Consider the following 26,880-nt stretch of genomic DNA (forward strand, 5'->3'; position numbering starts at 1 on the left):
CATTTTCGACCATGAATAAAACTTCCAACATGATGTTAACCCTGTTTGAAAAGGCCGTGTTAATATAAATGATGTGCCTCTGAAAGTTGCAGTTTCTTATCTGAAACTGAACTTACAGTTTCTTATCTAAAACTGAAACTTGCAGTTTCTTCTCGTCTGCACTTTTATACTCCTATGAAACTACATTTTTAAGTGCTAAAAATAGATCTCTAGAATTCATAAAATTCTTCATATGCTCAATACTGCAAATCTGAAATTCAAAATACATTCATATATGAAAGTACTCTCAAAATACACAACACAAAACACAATTCACAACCTGCAAATACTGACAACCCTAAACTCCTCCTGACAATTCACAACCTGCCCGACTATTGGGCTGGGGGGTGGGGGGCAGCCCCCTCCTATTCCTCGGCGGCAGACAGCCGCCCCGTGAGACGATGTGAACGGCGAGGGAGACGATGGCGGGGAAGCGTCGTCGGGACAACTGCTTTTCTCCTCTTGCAGTTGGGTTCGGTCGACAAAGACTCCACCAGCTCGTTCTGGCAGGACACCCTCACAAACGACACCTTGTAGATGCTCGATCCTTTAATCTCTGGTGTATGCTCCATCTAGGATCAATACTCCCACCACCACTCCCTCACGATCGGATTCGGTGAATCTGTTTGCTCCATGGCACAGAGGAGCAGCTCTATGTACTCCGACGCGACTCCCTCCGGGAGTATCGTCGCCTTTTCGTTTTGTTGCAGATATTTGGCCATGGATGTCGCTGTCGTCGCTAGTTGGTCCTTGTTGTCAAACCAAGACTGTATCTCCAACATCCTAGCTAGCTTCACAGGGTCACCATCTGCGATCCTCACGTATCGGTTGTACTCCTCCATCGATCTACTTCTCCACAGCACATTCACTCACCGGCGGTGGTTTTTGAATGGAAGAGGAGAGGAGCAGCACTGGTTTTGGATTAGAACAGGAGAGGAGCGACGCTGGTTTTGGACTGGAATAGGAGAGGAGGGGCGGTGGTTTTGAAATGGAAGAGGAGAGGAGCGGCGCTGGATTTAGATTGGAACAGGAGAGGAGCGGCGGTGGTTTAAGAGGATAAGAGCGGAAGATCGGCGCTGGTCTTGGAAGTATTTTTTTGTTGTTTTGCGTATTTTGGGTCAAAGTTTGACCACGTACTGTATGTGACAAGCAAAATGTGAATGCATGTCACCAAAAATTGTATCATTTGGTTCGTATCTGAATGTACTTTCAAATTATATTATTTTTGCAACGTATAACATATATTTTATGTGCAAAAATCATGGTCAATTATGACCCAAAATAAAAGGGAGACTAGTTAATGTGGGGTCGCTTTCTTAATTGAAGGGTAAATTGATTTTGATTTTGATCAAGTCATAGCGCGCCGGCCCTCTCGCCCAATCCTAAATCGCTGCCGCACGCTCCTCTCCCTCTTCTCCATTGCAAAACCACCTCCTCTCCTCTCCATCATCTCCATTCCAAAATCACCGTCTCGCCTCTCCCTCTTTTGATCTTCTCCATTGCAAAACCACCTCCTCTCCTCTCCATCATCTCCATTCCAAAACCACCTCCTCTCCTTCCATCATCTCCATTCCAAAACCACCGTCTCGCCTCTCCCTCTTCTGATCTTCTCTCCATTGCAAAACCACCTCCTCTCCTCTCCATCATCTCCATTCCAAAACCACCTCCTCTCCTCTCCCTCTTCTCTATTGCAAGACCACCGTCTCTCCTCCCATCTTCCAAAGCTAGCACCGGACCACTCAGAACGACATCTATGGAGAGGATGCAGCAGCGAATCAGGCAGATCGCCGGCGGCGACCAGGCAAAGTTAGCCAGGTTGAAGGAGATCCTTAGTTGGTTTGACAATGAGTGGGAGATTTTGAGGACGGTGCAGGCCATGTGGCAATGTATGCGAAAGAGAGAGACGACGGCGATGAGGGCAATGATGTACATGTACTCCTCGGCGGCAGTCACGCCGCAGTCCTCCGAGTTCATCGAGTATCTCCCATTGGCGATGGAGCAGACAGATTCGCCCGAGGCGACAGTCAGGCGGAGGTGGTGGGCGTACAGGTCGAAGGTGGAGCACCCAAAGGATAACGAATCGATCGAGTATGGTGTTCCGTTCGTGAGGGTGCAGAGCCAGCCGGAGCCATTGGAGTATTCGTTCTCCTACCGCAAAATGAGGCCGGATGGCGCGACGTCGCTTCCCCGCCGTTCTCCATGGTTCCCTCGACGCTCGCCTCGTTTCAACGGCGGTGGTAGGGTTTAAGGTAAGCTTCGCACTAACCTAATCTTCCACCTGCTCATGCTTACAATCAGTGTGACAGCTAATGAAAATCATGCTTACAATCAGTCTCCGAGTACTACGCCAATCACCCTAAAATAGCTCTGGACCTTTGGGTCAAAGTTGTGACAGTGTACAAATAAAGAAAAAAAGATTTGTGCTTCTTTCAGAAAAGAGTACTCCCTAGAAAACTGCCAATATAAGCTACTGGTATTTGGTTAGAGGATCTGCTGCCGAGAAAGATCCGTCCACAGAGAGTGCCACACATTCCACTGGTGGTGGTGGATGCCAATGCGTGCATGCAGCATGGTTGGTGTCGGTAATTTTTACTTGGCACACCTTGCACTCTGCATATATGCTGGTTCCATACGTACATTTGTGCAGTTCCACCAAAATGCAGCTAAATAACCCTGTTTGCACACATAATGAAAAAGCGTGATTACATTATAGTGACACTAGTTGATGAAACACACAAAATAAATAGAAGAAAATATTGCGATAGTATCATAGTATGCGATGCTGTGAGGGCGAGATGGGCCCTGCGACGCCTCATACAGTACGCCTCATACTGGACATCTTCCAAGTCTCCTAGATACACCTTCTGCCAGTGATGAACATCAGTGTACAGCAGTAGTACAAGGAGGTGCCTTGAGACATTCAAATCTCTATTTTTGTACATATCAACTAAAATTAAGCACCCCAGTTTGCAGAAACGCTTAAACATTAACAATAGGACTAGTTGATGAAACATACTTTAACAAAGAGAAGCACTTTCTTTATCTACATTGGAAATGAAATGATAGAGATGACACTCGCTCCATTTTAACTGTATTATTACTTCATTTTATCAGTGACACTAGGGTCGAGCAGGTGGCAAACGAGGTGTACCGTGCGTCGCAAGGATGGAGGCCGGGGGTGCTTAGACTGTGATGCTGAAGCTGGCTCTTTCAGTCACCAACATGGATGATTAAATTCATGGGACCTTTTGGTGCAGTTCACCTAAAATGAAGCAATGTCCCGTGAGCTAGCAGCTTCTTCTTCATTTTTTTAAGAAAAGGGCTCCAGCCCCGGTTCCATTTCCATCAGAAAACGAAACCAACAGAGCTTCTTCTTCATTAGTTGCAATAAAATTAAGCAACATCAAGGTTGGTTGTGAAGCTCCTGGAATGCTCAACTATAATTTGGATATCATTTGTGCAGTTCAACTAAGATTGAGTGTGAAATGTATATCTCTGTTTGCACAAAAAAGGTGGAAAGGAGGGTGACTAACAAGTGATGAAACATGCATCAAATGAAAAGAAGCATGTTCCTTATTTGAATGGCAATCCTACAAGGACAGTAGCAATTTCTAAAGCAGTGGAATTGCTAGATATTAGTGTGGGCATTAGGATTAACTATGCCAACAGTTAAATATGACATTACTTTGGGCACGGGAGAGTAGGCGGACCAGAACAGTTGCATTTCTAACGAAAAGAACCAACTTATCTTAATGAGAAATTTTAGCAGGACATGTAAAGAAGTGCCATCGATTCATATTACTGGAGGCATTACATTGAAAAAAACATTGATTTAACGTGTCCTTACTTTTAACAGTGCGACTGCTACATTTTACCAGTGGCATTACATAAGAGTGGCTCGGGGCAACAAACATCAGAACAGGATATCTGGGTTGGTCCCATTTTTGTTCGGTATAGCCACCTTATACTGTGTGAGGCTAGCAAATCTAGTGCTGGACTTACTCTGTTGACTTGTCCCCCAGTCCCCACTTTCTTTCCTTTTTCAACCAATAGATCGGGTTTATATTGAGTTTGTACTGCGTTTCCCTTTATTTCCCTATTAGACCTAGAGACCAGTTGGATAGCCAGTCTCTGCTACTTTTCGCCCCCATTATTTCCTCTTTCGACCAAGTCCTAGATTCAGGTAACAAATCCTCCCCCACCCCCACCCCTTTTCTTCCTTGTTTGAACCAAGTAGTACTAGATACGAGTGCATGAACTAGTTTTACCTCTTAAACGTAAAAAAGGTGGTTTTCGAACAGCCGATCGATCCTATCTACGAGGGGGTCTGAGAAATAGTAAAAGTTACAAATGCAGCGACGTCAGGAGCTCGGGAAGTAGAGCAAGGCCGGTTTCGAAGGAAGTTGTGCGAATTGATTTGGTATGTATAAGTACAATATTACTACATGTTAGACTTGTCCCTAAAATTCAACACGTGACTTGTTATATCCCGAAAATTCAGATATCATGCTCCCAAAACTGGCGCCTTCACAACTCGCGCCTTGCTATCCCGAAATTACAACGCGCGCGAAAACTCCCTCCAACTGTGAAATCCTGACACGCGAAATCCCCCTTCTAACCCTGAGCCGAAAGAGCCGCTAGTTCAAATCGGTGGGGGGTACTTTTGTAACACACCCTACATTTTGGACAAGCGCATCCCTAAGTCATGGTTCACCCCCTCCCATCGCCCCCTTTTCGCCATTCGAAATCCCAGGCCGCCTTAACCTCTCCACTCCAACTGCGAAACCCCACCCTCCTCCGTCTGCTACCTCACCGCTGCCTAGCCGGAGCCTCTTCCCCGACGATGTTGTCCACTGCAATAGCTCGAAGTCCCTCGTCCACCTCCCCGGATGAGGATCCGTTGTCCATCTCGTCGTCCCACTGGTTCAGCCGCCCCGTCCTCCACCTCCAAGGAGCTGCTCCGATGATCGCCTCGTCTATCGCGGCTGCTCCATCCCCACAGCGCCACCTTAACCTGCTCCACCAGAACCGCAACATCCTCACCGACTCCTCGTATGAAGCCGAGGCCTACTCGGCGCCACCAAAGAGGTTGTACACTCATCGCATCACACCTTCTCCTTAACTCGACCTCCCGGCACCGACGGTGCTCCATCCCGCACCCCCATGGAGCGGCTACCTTGAAGCCGGCGCCGCGGGCGACATCTCCACTATGGCTCTCCCCAATGCGAGGCCCCTTCGACGGCGGCGTCCATACCAGCTAGATCTGTTGCTGCTGCTCCGGATCTCACTCGCTCGCTCACGCTGTTGCTGCTACTGCTCCGGCTCTCGCTCGATCGCTCCCTCACACAGTTGCTGTTGCTGCTCTCCCCCTCGCTCGTGCTGCTGCTCTACTCCGATTTAGCCACACTTTAGTCGACTGAATCGACATTTGGGTCAGTCAATTTTCAGGGGTTGGGGGGCTCGCCGGAGTTAAGGAAGAACCACCCGCAGCAAAAACGGGGGCTCACCGGAGAGGTACCCCACTATCTATCTTAGGGTTCAGGGTGGGGGCGGGGGGTCTAGAGGGATGGCTGGAGCGGCGGTGGGGAGTTATTTCGGGGCGGTGAGGCGGCGCTGGGGCCGGCGGTTCGGCCGGTGGTGGATGGCGGCTCAGGGGGTGCAGGTTGAAGATGAACTGCAGGCCCTCCCTAAACTACATGTCAAGTGCCTCTCTGCTACCATTGCGTTCAGTTTCGACAGTAGCATTCAGATTCCACAGTAAATTTTAGTTTCGATAGTTAAGTTCAGAGTCAATAGTTTTTACCTCATCTGTTGTAGTCAGGTGGGTTTTGGTGACGTAAATTTTACATCTATTTTGCATCATCTATTGGAGATGCTATTAGAATCCCACTTGAGATTGACGATGTCTGTCTTGTGCTGCTTCAGCCTTGACGTCTTACGGCTCACCGGAGCTGCTCCAACAACAGAATGATCCATCACAACAGAGCAGTGCCCTGGACGCTGTCTACAGATTCCTCAGATCTTCCTCCACACCTCCGACAACCACCTCTGCCTCAACTGCTTCAGTGACCAACCCAATGATGATGAGGTCTACACGGCTACGACAAAGAGGTCGTACAGTTTTTGCATCACTTATTAATATACATTCATGTTGATCCATTAGGGCTATTTTGGTTCAACGGAAAAACATAGCAATAAGGAATTTTCCAATGGCACACTACTTTCAATTATTCATGCATTTTGTTGAAAGGAATGAAGCAAAACATCCACCTGAACCTACTTTTTCAAAATCCTATGCATGAAAACAAGACCAAGTGCATTAGTGGCAGAATAACATTCTAAATGTACACACTTTCATATGGTTTCACTTTATTTTGGCCATGTTTCTTTGCATTCCTCTGCTCTTCCAATTCCTGTAAACCAAACACCCAAGTTGACAGAAATCCTGTGTTTACAAATGCTCTGTTTACCATGTGCATTCCTATCCTATTCCGGTGTTTTTCATATCCTTGCGTTTTTAGAATCATGCAAGCCAAATGAGCCCTTACAGAATTACTTCAGTTACAGGTAGGTGTCGAAGAGAACTTTGTGTGGTTTGTGCTGCTCCTGCCGCGACGTCGTCCACCTCACCTGAGCTGCTCCATTGACAGAAGCATCCACCAAACCAGACATCACGACTCCTGACCGTCTTTCGCCGCCTCAGATCTCCTTCCCTGCCGCCGGCACCCACCGCAACGGCATCACCATCATCGACTCAACAGATGAACCTGAGGAGTACACGGGTCCACAAGAGAGGTCACACTCTTTTGTTCCTGCTTATGTTATGCATTGCTTAAAATTACCTGCTACTTTATCGTCCTGTTCACCTCTTGCACTCCAAGTAAGATCCAAATTAATGTTCAAACTTGAGTTCTAAATTAGTTGTGGGGCACACATCGAGGCAGCAATGAGTAGTATGTCTATCTAATATCTGGTTCACCTAGGGTATGCCTATGTTGTTCATCTTGGGTGGGAAACAAATAGTAAAGCAATCATCATCTGTCTTTTTATTAATTTAAAGCAATCATTATTTTTGGCTCCATCCACTCATTGTTACTATCACTCTAAATTTCTGCATGCTCTCCTTACATAATCTCACCATATTTTTTGTATGCATGTCAGATATTGTACACAGTCATGCTGAACATGTAGAGAAAAAGAGAAGAGTTTTGCGCGGCAATACAATGTCATGCAGACATCACTCCATGGTGGGTTCAATGGCAAACCCTCCCCACCCCTCTCCAGATTGTAATCCAGAGGAAGATATCTGTTCTGAGGCGGATTCAGACGCCGCTGACCACTCCTATTTACCCCCCAAGGTGTTTGCTCTACCTTGGTATGATGATGTTAGTCATATCATGCATATGTTGCCTTGTAGTGCCTACTTTTGACATCATATATGTCATCTGCTTAGTTTAGACATGTTCTGTAATGCCACATGTTTAGTTTCTATATCATATATGGGAATTATGCAGTCTCATGTCTTTTAGCCAGCCATAATATATGTGAAATGTGCAATACCATCATGTTTAACCAGGCATCATATATTTGAATGATATCTTGCCCATCCTTTTTTTCATTACATTTCCATTTGTCGACAATGTTTATACATTAAACTACTCTTCCTGTGAATCAGCCATTTTGGTGGGAGATGGAAAAATCTGGAGTGAAAACAAGGCCTTCAGAGCAGACAGTGCTACCTGTCGAAGCAGATCTCTTGTTGGGTCCCAATAGCTCCTCAGAGATGGATTCAGAGATAGATGACCAGTCCAATTCCGCCACCGAGGTGTATGCCCTAACTTGGCATGGTTATACTGCTCATATCATGCATATGGTGTCTTGCATTGCATAGTTTAGACATCATATACACAATATTCAACACCATGTTCTTAGTTCAGACATCATATCGAATGCCCTCTGTTTAGCATATAAATCACATATGTGAATTAAATGATGCGATCATGATTACTTAGATAACATGTAGGTTAATTATGTCATGCGATCCTATTTAGTTATTCATCATATCTTTGAATTATGTTATGCTATGCTATCCAGTTTAGATAGACATCATATATGTGAAATTATGTCATGCTATCCGTTTTAGTTAAACAATATACATGTCAACTATTTCATGCCCTCTTTTTTCCACACTATCTATTGCATCTGTCTCTCATACAATGTATGTACATTCAACTACGTTTCCTGTTTATCAGCCATTTGAATTGGAGCGGGTGATGCCAATATCTAGCAGACTAAAAACACGGTCTTCAAATAAAACAGTGCTACCTCTTGGTGGACATAGCACCCCGGTTGTACATGCACAAGAACCAGCCCTACCACACATAACCCAAACTCTCGCAGATTGTACCCCTACTGCGATGGATAGAGAACCAGCTTCACCCAATCTAACCCCAACCCCAGCCGATAGTAACCCAGTTCCTATTGACACAACACCATCTCCACCACAAAGCTCCCAAACAAGAGCAGTTAGTAAGGCAGCTCCAGTGCCCAAAGGGCCAGTACTATTACGGCGAACCCCAACTCCACCAGTTAGTACACCTATTCCTGTGGAGGAAGCACAACCAGCTAGTCGTAGTTTAGCATCTATCGCATTTGATGTTGTTAAATCGTATGTGCGTATCTTCCCATCTTGGAAATATTATACTGAAGATGAAGGAAAATGCCAGTTACAGGTGTTTGTTCAGGAGTTATGTGTAAGTAATGTTATTCATGGCAATTACTTTGTTTTGTCCCATACATCCTACCTCCATGATGGTTATAATACATCAAATTTTCCCATTATTCTCTATAGAGAAGGACCGATTTGGAAACTCGGGATGAGGTAACCTGTGCTAATACCTCTGCTATCTTCAAGAATGCTTGGTGGCAGTATCAGAATTACCTGAAGAAAACGTACTTCACCGACAAAGAAACTCATCAAATTCCCTTATGTTCTCCTGAGACACATTTACTGGACGATGACTGGGAACTCCTTGTTCTGTACTGGTCCCGAACCAAGAATGTGGTAAGGTCTATGAGCTCATTTTCTATATTGAAGTATTATATTCTTGCGTCTTACTGTACTCTGTTCATGTAGAACAAGTGCCTAAACCTGAAGAACAACTGTTCTAATTTAAGATTCCATTGCTATCATAGTTCAAAAAAGTGCTAGGCGTTAATTGTGTGTTTTGCCACCGCCTTGCGCTTTATTGACCAAAGCGCATGCTTATGCACAGTTATGCACAGATTAAGCGTAGTTATGCGCAATGCGTTTTGCCAACGCCTAAAGCCTAGGCGCGCTTAAGCGCTCGCTTAGGCGCGCCTTTTTTAACTATGATTGCTTTGTTCTTGTATCACTGTATTTACTCATACAAACTTATTTTTAAATTGAAGGATCCAATCGAAACTCCAATGGCACAGCAGGTATGTTCACGCATGTTTCTTTAACAGGTTTGCTCTTATCAATAGCTCTATTGATTTCAATTTTAATTGTGTATACAGTCGAATTTCATATCATGCACATTACTAGCATCACAACAGAGCCAATAGTGTTGTTGTACATGTAGACCCATGGTACCCATCTGAAATCTTGTTGTGCCGTGTAGTTTCCCACGCTTTGTATTCTTTCACTGCTGCTTTGTCTTGAACTGATATGATTTGAACCGTGTCTCTATTTTGATTTGGCAAGACAATGCAGTGACCATAGGACATAGATATATGTTTGTTTGATGATTTTATTATGTACTAATACTTGGCAATAGAAGACTTAGTAGTTTAATCCTGTCCACCCTACTAACGAACTGGTTCACCGAAATGAGTTTCATATACTAGTACATGCTAAACTTGTTATGTGTCTGCTTGTTTCTTCTTTTAGAATGCTGACAGGATATTGCGGAAGAGTGCCTTATTAAGCAATGGTAAAGGAAGTAATGCAGATAAGGTTCAGGATAGTGACACATCCTTGTTTGTCTCCAACAAAGCTGATAAAACAGCTAAGGAAGACTATCTTGAAGACAGTGAGACAACCCCAAAGTCATGTCTTGGTTTAGTGTTCAAGTTACTGGCCACTACCGCTTGCACAAGCTATTCAAACTCACTGTCTGAATCAGTTCGGTTTCTTGAGTCTCAACTACAAGCTGAAAGACATCGATCAGCTATGCTGCGACAAGAAGCGAAAGGACTGCGGAAGTCCCTGGAGCATTCAGATGCATACTTTCTGGTGCAATAGCAAGTGTTGGAGGATTTTAGTGCCAAACAGGACAAAGCTAATAAGCTTGCTAAGCTTATTGCCAGCATGGTGGATACCCAGGATAACGTTTCTTGAGCTCTTCTGAAGTTGTTTCAGTTATGCTCTTGTTTTGCTGCCGCGTTTATTTGCACTGGTGGCCAATTTTGACGGCCAGTGCATGTAATATGCTGCTTTGTTCCCTATATTTGCACTGGTGGCAAACTTTGATGCCCAGTGGATGTAATATGTGTAATAGCGGTAATAGGCTAGCGTTCATTGCTTGCTTATTTATTTCTTTTATCTTGTTTAGTTGTTTGCTTTTAGTCATTGCAGTTCTTTTTCTGTGTTTTTCTAGTGGCCACAATAGCCTATTTTTGGTAACTAGGCCAAAATAATCATGGCAACACACGAATTGTTGTAACCATGGGCCTCCTGCGGGTTGTATGATCCATGGGCCTTCTTCGGGCCATAGGATCCATTGGCCTTCTATACGGGCCATAGGATCCATTGGCCTTCTATACGGGCCTTAGATCCATGGCCCTTCTACGGGCCGTAGGGTCCATGGGCCTTCTATGGGCCACACGATCCATGGGCCTTCTACGGGTCGTACGATCCATGGGCCTCATACGGGTCATACGATCCATGGGCCTTCTACGGGGCGTATCATCATTTCGCCAATCATGGGCCATACTATTCGTGGACCATAACGGGTCGTTAATAGGCCGTATTTGATAACTCTATGAAAATAGCCCAAAGTTTTTTTTTGACATGAAAACGGCCCAACGTATTAACAGTCCACAAACGGGCCGACTGTAACGACGGGCTGAATTTGGCCCACAAGCAGAAAATGACAGTAATGGGCCGTATGTAACCGAATGCTGCAAATGAGCCCAAGAATCAATGGGCCCTAAGAAGGCCGAAAGATAACTCGGGCTGGAAACGGCCCAATGGAATAACGAGCCGTTAATGGGTATAAAGTGATACACTGTTCATTACGGGCCAGTTTCACCACGGACCGCTAATTGGCCAAGAGTTACAAAGGGCCTCATATGGGCCGAAAGAAGTCATGGGCCACACATGGGCCAGAAGTTAAAACAGGCTGGAATCATATTGGACGGCCCAGATGATGCTACTGGGCCTAATTCAGAGAGGTCGTAACGGGCCCTGGGTTAGAGGGTTGTAAATGGACTATATGCAAATAGGCCGTTAACAGGCTTTCCGTGGGCCAGCCCGCCACCTTTTGACCAAGTCAAATGGGCCGGCCTTTTCACAAGAATGGGCCTCTATTGGGCCATGCCACGTGTCGTCGTATCATAGGCGCCTTCGGTCCAATGAGTGGATGACATCTGTCCCAACTATGAGCCGACACGTGTTTCCTCCAGCCAATGATGATTTTACACGTGGAAAATCCCCATTGGTCGGGGCTGTTAACGGGTTATCGGATCCAAAACCGGACCCGATAGCTTAACGGTGTTCCATTACGGTGGATGCCACGTGTCGATCACCCTTCTGTGATGCGTGATTTATCGTCATGGAAGTGGACACTTCCATGATGATAATTTTGGTAATGTGATGGAACACTTCTACGACAGCACAGGTATGACTATCTCGATTTTGTCATAAAATCGTCATGGATGTACATGCATGACAAAAAACCGACCTACTGTGACAAACACGTATCATCACGGAAGTGTTTTTTTGTAGTGCACGGATTGATAAACCTTAGGTCATCCACTTGATGGAAATTTGCTACTGTCCTACAAACCTTTGCACTTGGAGGCCCAATAACGTCTACAAGGAGAAGGTTGCGTAGTAGAAATCAGAATCCGATGACAATCTCAAACCTAGCTATTCCAAACTTGCTGAGATTGTTGTTAAACAACAAAAGGCTTTGGAAAGGGTTCAAAATTTGCTAGACAAAAGCGATGACCTGTTGGGTGAAGAATTGAATTGAACAAACTCTGACTGATAATCTTTAGCGACTTTAGTTTAAGTTTGATAATCTTCAGGGTCATCATAACTCTCTCTTAGCCGATCATGAGAAGCTTTCTTATGAATTTCTTCAGAGGAAGCAAGATCTTGAGAAGTTAAGGGTGAGTTATGAAGATCTTCTAAAGGAAAACGATTCATTGCTTTCTCAACAGATCAATTCCGCTCAGGAAGAATTCATTCCACCATGTTTGAAATGCATTGAACGTGAATCTGCTAATTTTTCACCTGAATGTTCAAATGCTTCTACTGCTGCAAATTCTTCAACTATCTATGTGATTACAAATTCCTCATCTAAGGATACCACAAGTATCACTGACAATAATGCAGGGATGAAGGAATTGTATGTGACGGACATATACAAAAGCCTCAAAGGGCATCAGACTCTTTGTGATGTGCTCAAAAAGTAGATCTTGAACAGCAACCCTAGGAAAGAGGGTATTGCCTTTGAGAGGAAACTCAATGCTGATGGGACCTACTAGAAACCTGAGCAGTATCCCAAAACCTCATGGGTTGCTGTAAAAGGACCTCCCGTAGATACATCCACTTTATCAGGCTTTACTTGTGAATATTCATGTTCTTCTGATGAGTCATTGGACTCCAACTATAAATTGTTCAAAAATCAAAATGGTGAAGTATTTGCTCGATATGTTGGAACTAACTGCAGGAATGGTCCCCCTATGAAGAAAATTTGGGTTCTCAAAAAGTGCCTTGAAAGTCTTCAGGTGAATGTCCTAATGACACCACCTGTGAAGAATTGGAACCCCAGATCAAATTACTCATACGGATCCAAGTCCTCATATGGACCAAATTCTTCATTTGGATCAAATTCCTCATGTGGATCAAGATCCTCATATGAACATCATCATGCTAACACTTCTGATTCGCAGGGAAAGTCTAAAGGCTGTGAATATGTGCATTATTCTTCAAATCATTGTGTTCATAAGTTCTTGAAGAATTTCTCTACTTATTCATATGCTTACTCTAACCCCTCTTCTGTGAAACGAAGAGCATTGGCTTCAATGCCACCTTTCTCTTACGGAGCTCGTAGAATGATGAACTCTTTGCCTCCCCTTCAAATGTGGGTGGTCAAGAAAAAGAACTAATCTCTTGTGCAGGGTCAGGTCTCCAGACGAACTTAATCGTCTGAAGAATTTGCCGGAGACCTGAATATGCTTGAAAGGACACAAGCTAATTAATCATGAAGAAATGAATTACTCCTCACGTCCTCATACTGCTTTTATCTGTTGTACTGCTTGATGAAATTCAATCTGATGAAATTGATACCATATTCTTCACTAATGAAGTATATGGGTTCGTAAGTTGCACTAATTCATCTGCAGGATGAACAACCCAAAGCTACTGAGTGGGTCCTTGATAGTGGATGTAGAAATCACATGACCGGTAACAGGAACTTATTGCTGGACACTGCTTTATCTCCATCTCATCTAAAGCATATCACCTACACTGACAAAGGCAAAAGCAAGGTATTGGGTCTAGGTAGGGTTGCAATCTCTAAGGATAGACACATGGACAAAGTCATGCTTGTCGAGTCCTTAGGATTCAACCTCATGTCTGTCTCAATGCTTTGTGATCTTGATATGGTTGTCGTCTTTGGCAAATATTGTTGCATTGTGCTGATGGAATCTGACAATTCCAAAGTCTTCGAAGGCTTTAGGACCATCATAATATCATCTTATGTCAAATGGATGTGAAAAGTGCATTCCTCAATGGTAAGCTTGAGGAAGAAGTATAGGTTGCTCAACCACCAGGTTTTGAGGATCCAAAGCTTCCAACCATGTCTTCAGACTCAACAAAGCCCTCTATGGCCTCAAGCAGGCCCTTCGGGCGTGGTATGATACTTTGAAGGAATTCCTCATGAAGACAGGCTTCAAACCCGGTTCACTTGACCCAACTCTTTTCACCAAAACATATGATGATGAATTATCCTTGTGCCAAATATATGTTGATGATATTATCTTTGGCTGTACTAACCAACATTACAATAACGAATTTGCCTATATGATGAGTGAGGAATATCAAATGTATATTATGGGAGAACTGAAATTCTTCATAGGTCTTCAAATTCATCAACAAAGCAATGGCATATTCATATGTCAAGAGAAATACTTCAAGGATGTGTTGAGGAAATTCGACATGCAAGATTGCAAAGGCGTCAAAATCTCCATGCCCACAAATGGCCATCTATGCACCGATGAAAATGGCAAAGACTTTGATCAAAAGGTATACCGCTCCATGATTGGCTCTCTTTTTTACCTATGTGCATCTAGGCCAGATATTATGCTTAGTGTTTGCATGTGTGCCCGATTTGAAGCTACACTGAAGGAATCACACGATAAGGTTGTGAAACATATTCTTCGATATCTATCTCACACTCCAACACTTAGATTATGGTATCCCAAGGGCTCGGCTTTTGATCTCATTGGATATTCCGACTCTGACTATGCTGGTGATCGGGTGGATCGCAAGTCAACATCAGGCACATGTCATTTCCTCGGACGATCCTTGGTATGTTGGTCCTCGAAGAAGCAGAGCTGCGTATCACTCTCTACTACTGAAGCTGAGTACACTGCTGCTGGTTCTTGCTGTGCTCAATTGCTATGGATGATTCAAACCCTCAAGGACTATGGCTTCAATGTGAAGAATGTGCCACTTACTGTGACAACGAGAGTGCTATCAAGATTGCTCATGACCCAGTTCAACACTCGAAGACAAAGCACATCCAGATTCGTCATCATTTTCTTCGTGATCATGTGTTGAAGGGAGACATCTCCATCGATCATGTGAAGACTGAAGATCGGCTGACAGATATTTTCACAAAGCCCTTGGATGAGAAGAGATTTCGCAAGTTGCAGTGTGAGCTAAATATCTTAGAATCTTCGAATGTCCTCTGAAAAGGACACACATCCTAACACTTATGCAAAATTGATGACTTAGATGTGCAACACACGAAGTAACGTTTTTCTTCAATCAATGAACACTAACCCTCTAAGTGTGAAGAAATTAATGAAGAATTTGATTTTCAGAACCCTACGACAATTGTACGCGGTGTCTGAAATCATTATTCTTATACGGTGCGTTACGCCACAAACCAAAGTTGAAAATCTTCAAATTTGAGTTTTTCCTCACTTCTGCAATTTCTTAAATTTACAAATTCTTCAACTTTGCAATTTCCTCAGTCTTTCTGACTGGTGTTCTTCATTGCCTAACAGACTATTATTCTGTTACCGTACTTGAACTGATAGTTTCAGGTTGTTGTACTGATGATTTTCATCTCGTCGAACTGATCGTCTTTTCGTTGGAATGGTCGTGTAATATATCATTGGAAAGCTCTTGACATCTACATTAAAAAGTATGTAGGAATTTTTTGCAAAATCATAACGGATTAACAGCAGTTTTGAAAAAACCGTTTTTTCAAAACCGAAAACGCGAATCGTATTTTGGACTCAATTTTCAAATGGTTTGTCGGAATTGAGCAAATAAGATGGCGTTGGAAAGCTGGTAAAAATCCGCATCTTCCATATATCTACTGTTTTTTAAAATTATATGCAATTTAAAAGTAATTTGGAAAACGGTGAAATTCTGGGCGAAACGTATTTTTCGTTTTTTGCAAACAGTTTGTCGGATTGACGCAAATAATATGGCATTGGAAAGCTATGGAAAATGCAAAACTGTTTCGTATAGAAATGTTTTATTAGTTCCTTCCGGTTTAAAAATGCATTCGAATACGGTCAAATTTGATTTTGAACGCGATTTTTTAAAAAAGTTTGTCGAAATGGGACAAATAATATACCGTTGGGTAGCTATCAAAAATGCGAAACTTAGTCATGTTGAACGTTTTCTCTACTTCGCAACCGTTTAAGAGTAATTTTGAATAAGGTGAAACCCATCGTGTTGTTTTTTCTTGTCTAAAAAACAAAGTACTTGTGTTGATGTATGTATGTGTTTGTACTGAGGTATTTTTGACAATAGTTTTGAATGGTTCCAAAAAAAGAGTACTTGAACGGGTGGCCGTATGGTTTTGTACTGAGCGTATTTTTCACATACTAGACTTTACTCTGTTTTTGCGATATCGTTTTCTTTGTAACTTTTCAACGGTTTACGATATTATCATCCCCAAACTTGCATGGTTTTATATCGTTGAACTGAATGACATTTTATTCAAAGAAAAATATTGTGTGTTTCTTTTTTCCAACTCTACCATTTTTTCAACTTTGTTCCGGAATTCTCTCATTCGACGACCTGAACTTTTACCATTTGAATTTCCGTGGGGTTTCTTTTTGTTTGACCTTTTTCCTAGAACTTATCTGGTACGTCGTGTTGAACTTACAACTTTTTAAATTGTGAGCTTATTGTGTTTTTACAATTCCAAAGCTAGCAAGTAGTAGGAGATTCACCCAACAAAGGGGCTAATTACATGGAGCAGCCACAGTAATAGCACTTGAACTTATAGAAGTGAAAGTTTTTAGTTTTAATTCATATTTGTTTACTTGTCCGAACTTATAGTACCATCATCATCGAACCTACATGGTTTGCGTAGCTGAAGTAAAATAAACTTTTACCCAAATAAATGTGTTGTGTTTTTTTCTTTGAGCATATATTCCTCGTGTCAATAGACGAACTTTCTCAAATTTCATAGACGAACTGGCATCGTTTTATTTTTTGAACTTATATGGTATTAATAATTAAACATTCCCATACATTTTTTCTCCATTCATGGACATCAACCAAAATAGGCAGGAGAGAGCACTATCGAACTAATCACTGTTTTTAACTCGTACAAATCAATGTTTTTAATTCAAACCATTTTTCCTTTCTTGCACAAACATCTAACTGTCATGCGCACTTTCTTTTAAGAAGTAGCAATCAAATCATCATAGACAGAAAGTTTGAACTTGCAGCTGCTCCTATGTGTACGGATTCCAGGTTCTGGTCATCCTCATTGCCCGTGTCGTGTACTTCATCCTCAACATGCTGATGTCCTTCATGCTAGTGATCGGCGTCGTCATCCTGGGCTTGCGCATTGGAGGTGCCGCATCCTTACTCACTGTGATGATGTGTTTGTACTGCCCAAAACAAATATGTGGGATCACAAAATAAACATTTTCAAAAAATTATTTGGTGCTAACAGGAATAGAAACAAACACTAAAGAGCATGACAAACAGTAAATAGTTTCAGTTCCCCTGAACATACCAATGCTACCCACAATTTGCGATAGCTAATCAGCGCGCCATGCAAACAACAGTGAGTACTATCCTTCAATGTTATTTTGTTTTTATTAAACTGACCCGAAAAAAGGTAGTAGCATGATTTTTCACAACTCGTCACAATGTATATGTACATGTACTTGTTCATGTTTACCCCATTTAGATTCAGTATATGTACATGTACATCTCTTTTGCACCTCAACCATTGACATGAAAAAATGATTTTATGACAGAAGTGTTGTATATAAGCTTCAGAAATCAAATGAATCTTTTCTGCCAAATGGATCATAAAAAATATTAACCAAACATCAATATTTTTTGAACTGCTAGACCAGAGCAAGTTTAGAAATTTTCACAAGCAGAAAAAGTGATTTTTTGTAGCTTTTTATACACAAAGTATGTTCAACAACGACATTTGCATCACAACAGTTCAATAGCAGCAGGACACCGAGTTCAGTAGTTGCACATAGCAAAAATTAGCTACCAAAGATAATACACGCACACAAGTTTAGTACCAATAGCTATAACTAGCCAGATTCATTCACGGAAGTAGCCGCACAAGTGCAGTAGCAGCTCGCTGCTCATACCTGCTCGCCAGCTTTATGCCTTGTGTTGGTGCTACTTCAAAACAATTTGCCGCCTACTACTTATCTCCGGCAGTACCCTGCACACACACACCACTCGCCAACAGTTAACACATATGTACACACACACACACAATGAACCAGCCACACACCTCATTTGTCTACACAACCAGGACCACATCTTATGCACATTATGGACTGATGAAGTAGCAGCACAGAAAACTATATTTTGTAGGCACACTACACTGATTACAGCCTGGTAGACACGCCTGAAGAAAGAGCATGTGGCTGTTTTAGTTTTACTAAATTTAATCTCTACCTAATTTGCTATCTTTTCTATTTTTTACAGCTCACTTGCAGAACAAAGAGACATATTAGGCGCCTCATTTTTTCATGGAAAAATCAAATAACATTTTTGGACACCGGAAGAAATCTAGAGGAAAGGATCTTACCTCCACAGTGCAGTAGTTGGGCCTCGCTGCAGCAGGAGAGAGACGAAGTGCTCCATCGAGGCAAGGACGTGGTTCGGCCCGAGAAGGAGGATGGGGCGGGATCTGATTCCATGATATAAAAAGTAGTTAATCCTGCAGTAAAGGAGGCTATTATTTCAAAAAAAAGGCGAAACACCAGCAAGCAATTACAACAGCAGAGACTTCACCTGAGTGAGTACTGAAAGATGCAAAGAAGAGATTTTTTGGGGGGACTTTGACTTTGGCATCTTGTTTTTGCTGCAACCTACAAAAATAGGAACAAGATGAGGTTTTGTCAAGGGGAACTTACCAGGGTTCGGCGTTTGAATTATCCAGGGGTTTTGTCTGAAATTTTTTCAGAGTTTTTATGTAAATATGCAGCGACCAGCAAACAATAGCATTTTAAGGAACAAAAATTTGACAGCAATCATCTTTGGAAAATCAACAAACATAGTGGTGCAGCAACATGTACATTCATGTCTCTAAATCTATTTTCACTTCCTGTAAATGAAAAACCATAACACATAGCAGCAGTAACCGCACGTACACATTCATCTCTCAAATCTCTCTCAAACTCTCACACTTCATGTAATGCAATAGGATGGAGGGTTGGGAGCAAAGGTACGAGGAATGAACAATTAACTGGTACAAACTTCCACCATGTACTTGTGTGATTTTATTTTCAAACAATACAAGGCAAGAGCTTTATTTACATCATCGATATTTGTCCAACCATTTCATTTCTGGAAAGCAAGCAAACATCTTTATCCTATTTATATAACCCAACCTTTTTTTTGTAGAAGTGAAGCACATAATAGAGCAAAAACTAGAAGCTGGATCGCGAACAGTATTAGAAGTTTAGTGCACACATAAGAAGAAATAGCAAATACGAGTGCGGAGCAGCAGCACAGGGAATCTAGTCATCAAAAATAATTTCTGAACTTTAATCACAAATAATTATACTAAGTATGATTGGCACTACAATATGGAATTCTACTATCAAATTCAGCAATGAAGATTGACAAGCCAGTAAATTTAACAATGTAAAAACTACGAGATTCATAAATGACGCAACAAAAACTAGGAGCATGCGTGGAAACTCAACTATATGGTTTTGTAGGAATCGTGGCATGGTAGAGCAGAACAAAATCAAACGCAGGGGTCAGCTATTGGATGTTTCTGTGACCATGTTTTAGCTACAAGAGAGCAACAACATGACATCATGAGAGAGAAGATGCATCATCAACAGTTCAGGAGAAAGATCAGAGCAGAGCAGAAGTAAATATGTTTTGAGGAGATGAACTGACCAGGATTTAAATGAACTCACACTAGAAGTAATTTGTGTACTTCCCATGTAGACATGGACTTGTTGTAAAATACATGGACCATGTAATAATTTTGAAGTTAATTATATGATCATCTCAAGGAGCTCAAGTTGGACTGAAAGCTCAGGTTGGACTGAAACTCACTCGATAACTGAAACTACTAGGGTGAGGGGCGAGATCCAGGGTGCTGCTGGCAATGAACGGCCTGGGGTGGTGGCATTGAACGGCCTGGGGTGGTGGCTGTGAACAGACAGGGTGCTCCGGCAGCAGAGCCCCACCGGGAGATGGCGATGCAATCAAAACTTCAGAGACAATTTTACTCCATTTTCTCCCATGTTGTTTTCACATTAAACTCTTGTGCAATCAAAATCACAGCTGCAAGCTAGCAAGGATATTGTAGATTTTTGTTTTGCACTGTGATCATGGAGTCAAATGAGATCAAACATGCCAGGCATATAAAATTTGTTGTTTGATGTTACCATGAGTAGTGGTTACATAGTAAATTCAAAGAAAAAAAAAACATGGGTGGAACATCATAGATAGTAGTAATGGCAATTCACTTGGAAGCATCTGCTACCATAAATGTACTAGCAACGGCAAATTCATTTGGAAGCAGCATTATATATACGTGATTCAAAAATGTTCCCGAACCTGTACTAAGCAGTTTCAGAGCCTGTACTAACAATGAACTATCGATGGCTAGGGGCGGAGGAGCTCCACTCCGGAGAGACTCACCGCCCCACCATGCAGTCCGGATTTGTGTTGTCATCCCCGTGAGAGGGGAAAAGGTGGGGGCAGCTACTAGAGCCAGGGGAGCATGGCGATTGGCGACGCCGGGAGCCGGGGAGGTTGGGGTAAACATACTTGCCAGCAATATTTAAGCAATTGACATGAGGAAATAGAGAGGAAACTGGACCTACATTCGTTAAGTATGTGAACTGAAAAAGCATACAAAACATACACTAAAAAAATTGAACCTCCGGAACCTCACGATGAAAGTTGGAGTTGCGAATGGTGGTAGAGCTGCGACATCAAACGGCTGGGCGCTGCGTTGTTGAACAGTTCAAGGTGGTAGCAGTGAACAGCCGCCATGGGAGGCACATGGCATTGGACATCAGTACTAGTATGCCTGAACAATAGGTTCAGATTTGTATACTACAAGATCATGTAGTAGTGCATTTTTCATCAACTCGATATTCATCAGTACTAGTATGCCTGAACAATAAGTTTAGATTTGTGTACTACAAGATCATGTAATAGTACATCTTTCATCAACTCGATATTCATCGGTACTAGTATGCCTGAACAATAAGTTCATATTTGTATAGTACAAGATCATGTAATAGTACATTTTTCATAACAAAATCAGTTCTGGTTCGGTCTAAAAGAGCAAACTTTGTGCTCTCGCTGAATACTAGAATATAGATAAAGAAACAAATAATTTTTATCTAAAGCTTCATAGCCCATTTGGCTTCAACCTTCAGAAGATGACATTTTTTGGTCACGCAAAAGACGAACATCTAACCTACAGTATATTGCACTGACTCCTTCTCACATGGTGAACTTTTTACTTACAGTAGCCCAAATCACAGACTATGGAAAAAAGAAAGCCTCCATGACTACTTGCAGGCAAAATCTGGAAGCACATTTGGTGGGAGATGGATAAGGGACGAAGATGCGCAGGAGCAGGGGGTCTACGGGGACGAACCTGATCCAAAGAGTGGAGGAGGACAGCCTAATCAGGGGGGCTCTGCTTGCGTGAATGAGTGGTTGGAGCCATGGTGGTCAGAGGGAGGGCGACGGCCGGAGCTGAACGAAGACGCTGCCGGCAATGAGGATAGGGCCGGGCGGCAGCGCGCTCGAGGAGGAGGCCGGGCGGCGGCGTGGTGGGAAGGAAGCGGCCGACAGCGGGCTCGGGGAGGGAGGATCTGCGGGGAGGAGTCAGGCAGTTTTCTTTTTTTTTGGGCGGGTGAGGGAGTCCTGGATTATGGGGTCCTCGGAGAACTGACCTATGTGACATGGGCCGGACTGACGGGTCGTGAAGATACAAAATCGAAGGCCTTCTCCCATGTCCGGATGGGACTCTCTGCGTGGACAGCAAGCTTGGCGTCCGGATGTGCAGTTTCCTTCCTCTGTAAACCGACTTTGTACAACCTAGTCCTCTCTGGTGCCTATATAAACCGAAGGGTTTAGTCCTTAGGGGCAATCACAATCATACAAGCTAGACATCTAGGGTTTAGCCATTATGATCTCGTGGTAGATCAACTCTTGTAACCCCTATACTCATCAAAATCAATCAAGTAGGAAGTAGGGTATTACCTCCATTAAGAGGGCCCGAACCTGGGTAAACATCGTGTCCACTGCGTCCTTGTTACCTTTGATCCTTAGACGCACAGTTCGGGACCCCCTACCCGAGCTTCGTTGGTTTTGACACCGACATTGGTGCTTTCATTGAGAGTTCCTATGTGCCGTCAACAGAAGGATTGATGGCTCGCCTTGTCATCAAGAACAGCATCACTTCCGGAGAAGCCCTAGCTTTAGGGCAAACCCTCCGGCTCGGCAGCTTCATCATGGGCGCTCGCCCGGCCGTTAAGCCAGAGGCAGCCCAACTCATCACCAAAAATCGCCTCCACGTTGGCCCTGAATACTCTGACAAGATGGATCCGACAGATGTTTCGGCCTTAAACGAACCGCTGGATCGCATCGCCGCCCTAGGGGTCGCAACCGACTACGATCGAATTGGGCTTAAACCCGATCACAGAGAAATCAGATCTCCGCTGCTCACCCATCATGTGGCAATCATGGAGAAACAAGCCGACGATGACTCTTCTCCTACGTTGAGAAGAAAGTATGTTCGGGTTTCTGAGCTCAGAGAGCTGGACTCCCGTCTTCTGGAAGACACTTCTTGTCCTCCGAACATGGAGTCGGGTGTAGAGCCTAAAAACGCACCGGATGCACCAGAGCCCAGGCCTGTAACCTCGGAAATTCTTCAGAATCCGGACTTCTCAGTGGATTAGGGCTCGGATTTGAACCCGCCCACCCACCACAAGAAGTATTCCCCAAGCAACTCCGGCCCTCCGGACGTATGCGACTTAATGTATGTGCGGCAGCAGCCTCAGGAAACAGTCCACCACTTCTGGGCTAGATTCCTACTTGTTCAAAACAAGGTCAAGGATTGCTGCGACGATGACACAATCTTGGTATTTTGCAACAATTGCATGGATGAGGGAATCCTTAATGCCCTCAACCTCCATCATGTACTACACTTTGCCGATTTGGAACACATAGTACAGAAGTACCGCGCAATGGAAAGCGCCTGGAAAACCCAGACAACCCGTTGGGAACCACAGGCCTTTAGGCCATCCCCCGGGCAGGCAAAGAGGATGCACCCCTGTGGAACACCCAATCATCATCCCGTGGATAAGAAAATCAAACCCGTTACGGGGCATAGAACTGTCCTTGAGGAATGGCTCGACAAGCCCTGTAAAATTCACATGACACCGGACAAAGAACCAACGCATAGCCTTCGAGCATGTTGGATACTCCGGTAGGTGGCCAAGAGCGGCGAGGGTATCCTCACCAACAACACTCCAGAGAACTACTCTTTGGAGGACAATGATCCCAAAGTATTCACGGTCTTCGAGACCTTTTCTTCAAATAATCGGCGCAAAAGGGCGCTCCGTGAACTCGCCGAAGTCTGCCATGTGGCAGCAGTAAATCCTTGGAACGACACGGCGATCACTTTCAACGCCGATGACGAACCAAGAGCCCACTCAGTCTGGGCACCAGCCGCTTGGGTACTAAACTGCTCACTAAAGTGCTCATGGACAGCGGTAGCAGACTGAACCTCATCTATGAGGACATGCTCAACAAAATGCAAATGGACAGGAGCCGCATTTATCAAAGTAACACAACTTTTTGCGGTATTATCCCTAGTCGAGAAGCCAGATTCTCGGGAAAAATCAAACTCGACGTGGTATTCGGCATGTCGGAGAACTACTGGTCCGAAGAGTTACTCTTTCATGTGGCACCATTCAACAGCGGGTATGATGCTTTGCTTGGGCGAGACACGTTCACGCGCTTCCAAGCCGTACCCCATTAAGGGTATATGAAGCTCAAAATGCCCGGGCCCAATGGAATTATCACTATCACCAGTGATCCGGACATAGCACTCCGCGCCGAAAACAAAATAGCCTCTCTAGCCCTTGAGGCATTATCCGAGGCCCTCGCAGCCGAGGAATTGACCACTCTACGTTCTACAGTAGATAGAGACGATGTAATTCTCGACAAGAGACCCAAATCTACTTCCTTCAAGCCAGCAGACGAAATAGTCAAATATTAGGTCCACCTGACGGACCCCAAGAAAACAGCTTCCATTGGGGCACAGCTAGATCCAACAGTGGACGCCGCATTACGTGCATTCCTGTGCGAGAACTGGGACATTTTTTCCTGGTACCCTTTAGATATGCCAAGTATCCCACGAAGACTGGCCGAGCATAGTCTCAATATACTGAAAGGATACAAACCAGTCAAGCTAACTCTGCGCCGATTCTCCGAACCCAAATGACAGGCTTTGGGGGAGGAGCTAGCCAAGCTACTCGAAGCTGGGTTTATCAGAGAGATCAAACATCCGGGCTGGCTAGCAAACCTGGTCATGGTACCTAAGAAGGATAAATCCTGGCGCTTGTGTGTCGATTTCAAAGAACTTAACAAGGCTTGCCCTAAGGATGCCTTCCCACTACCTCGAATCGACCAAATTATTGACGCAACCGCAGGACACGATTCCTTGTGCTTCCTCGATGCATATTCTGGATATCGTCAAATTAAGATGAAAGAATCCGACCAAGCCGCAACGGCATTCATCACTCTGTATGGACCCTTCTGCTTCAACACTATGCCTTTTGGGCTCAAGAACACCGGCGCAACCTACCAACGCATGATTCAAACATGCATGGAAAACTAGATCGGCAAAACTGTCATCAAAACAAAACATGTCGATTCATTGGTGGATGACTTACGCCTTACATTCGACAACCTCCGAGCATATGACATACGGCTCAATCCAGAAAAATGCGTTTTTGGCGTTCCAACCGGAAAACTGCTTGGGTTCATCGTCTCCAATAGAGGAATCGAAGCAAATCCCGCTAAAATCCGAGCCTTGTCACAGTTGGCAACACCAACAGACCTCAAGCAGGTCCAAAAATTAGCTGGGTGTGTGGCAGCTTTAAGCCGTTTTATCTCCAGACTAGGAGAAAAGGCGTTGCCATTATATCATTTGCTCCGCCACACTGACCACTTCGTGTGGACGGACGCTGCCGTAGCCGGACTAGAAGAAATAAAAGCTATACTGGCAAGTAACCCAAAAATGGCCGCACCAAATATCGGTGAACTGATGCTGCTCTACATATGTGCAACCCACCAGGTGGTGAGTGCGGTGCTCGTCGTTGAACGAGATGAGGAGGGACATAAATTCCCACTTCAAAAACCAGTATATTATGTATCAACGGTCCTTACACCATGCAAATCCCGATATCCGCATTATCAAAAGATAGCATATGCGGTCTTCATGGCATCCTGCAAACTGCAACACTACTTTCAAGAGTGCTCGATCACGTGGGATTCCGAAGTACCACTTAATGATATTATAAACAATCGGGATGCCACCGGCCGGATTGCCAAATGGGCCATTGAGCTATTACCATTCGAGATAACTTACAAGCCACGCCGAGCTATCAAATCTCAGGTGTTAGCTGACTTCGTCGCCGAATGGATAGAGGCCGAACTCCCTAAAGAATACGGCACATATTCCAACTGGGTGATGCATTTCGACGGCTCTAAAATGTTAGTTGGATTGCGGGCTGGTGTCGTCTTGACATCCCCCGCAGGAGACACAATCCGTTATGTGCTCCAAATATTGTATACAGACTCTAACAATGCATCCGAATACGAGGCCCTATTGCACGGTCTCCGGATAGCCGTCTCCATGGGCATACAACGCCTCAAAGTATGAGGGGACTCAAACCTCGCAATCTCTCAGATAAATGGAGACTTCGATGCAAAAGATTCAAAGATGGTGGCTCACCGCAACGTCGTACTCAAAATATCAGCTCGGTTTGAACGGCTCGAGTTTCATCATGTGGCTAGAGAGAGTAATCAAGCTGCGGACATACTTGCCCGCATGGGCGCCAAGCGCGACCCCGTCCCGCCTAACACCTTCGTGGACAGACTCTTCAAGCCATCCGTCATGTGGCAGGATGATAGCGGCAACACCATCCTAGAACCAATCATACCCCCATATTTCGAACACAGTCCTGATATCGTCGAGGGTTCGGGCACCGAAGTAACACCATCAGCTCACAAAATCATGGTCGTAATCGCCCCGTGGACTGAATCGTTCCTCGCCTACCTTACTAGGAATGAGCTCCCTGATGACCAGACGGAGGCCCGTTGCATTGTTCGACGCTCGAAGGCCTACAAAGTCCATGAGGGGGAATTGTACAAGAAAAGTACCACCGGAGTACTCCAAAGGTGTATCTCCGAAGAAGAAGGACGGCAGCTCTTGGCTGAAATACATGCCGGTCTTGGTGGCCATCATGCCGCAGCTCGGGCCCTTGTAAGTAAGGCCTTCCGTACGGGTTTCTTTTGGCCCACGGCCTGAGCAGACGCACAAGACCTAGTACAGCTATGTGTTGGATGCCAGCTTTTCGCGAATCAAAGTCATACGCCGCCCACTGCCTTAAGAACAATCCCCATTACTTGGCCTTTTGCAATCTTGGGGCTAGACATGGTCGGACCCCTTAAAGGGGGGAGGCTATAAGAAGAAATATTTACTTGTTATGGTCAACAAGTTCACTAAGTGGATAGAAGCCAAACCAGTCAAAACGGCCGAGGCCGGACTGGTTATGGACTTCATATCCGGTGTTGTACATCGTTATGGTGTCTCGCATAGTATCATTACTAACAACGGTTCTAACTTT

Source organism: Triticum aestivum, chromosome 6B, assembly GCF_018294505.1.
Source record: "Triticum aestivum cultivar Chinese Spring chromosome 6B, IWGSC CS RefSeq v2.1, whole genome shotgun sequence".
Classification (NCBI taxonomy): Eukaryota; Viridiplantae; Streptophyta; class Magnoliopsida; order Poales; family Poaceae; genus Triticum; species Triticum aestivum.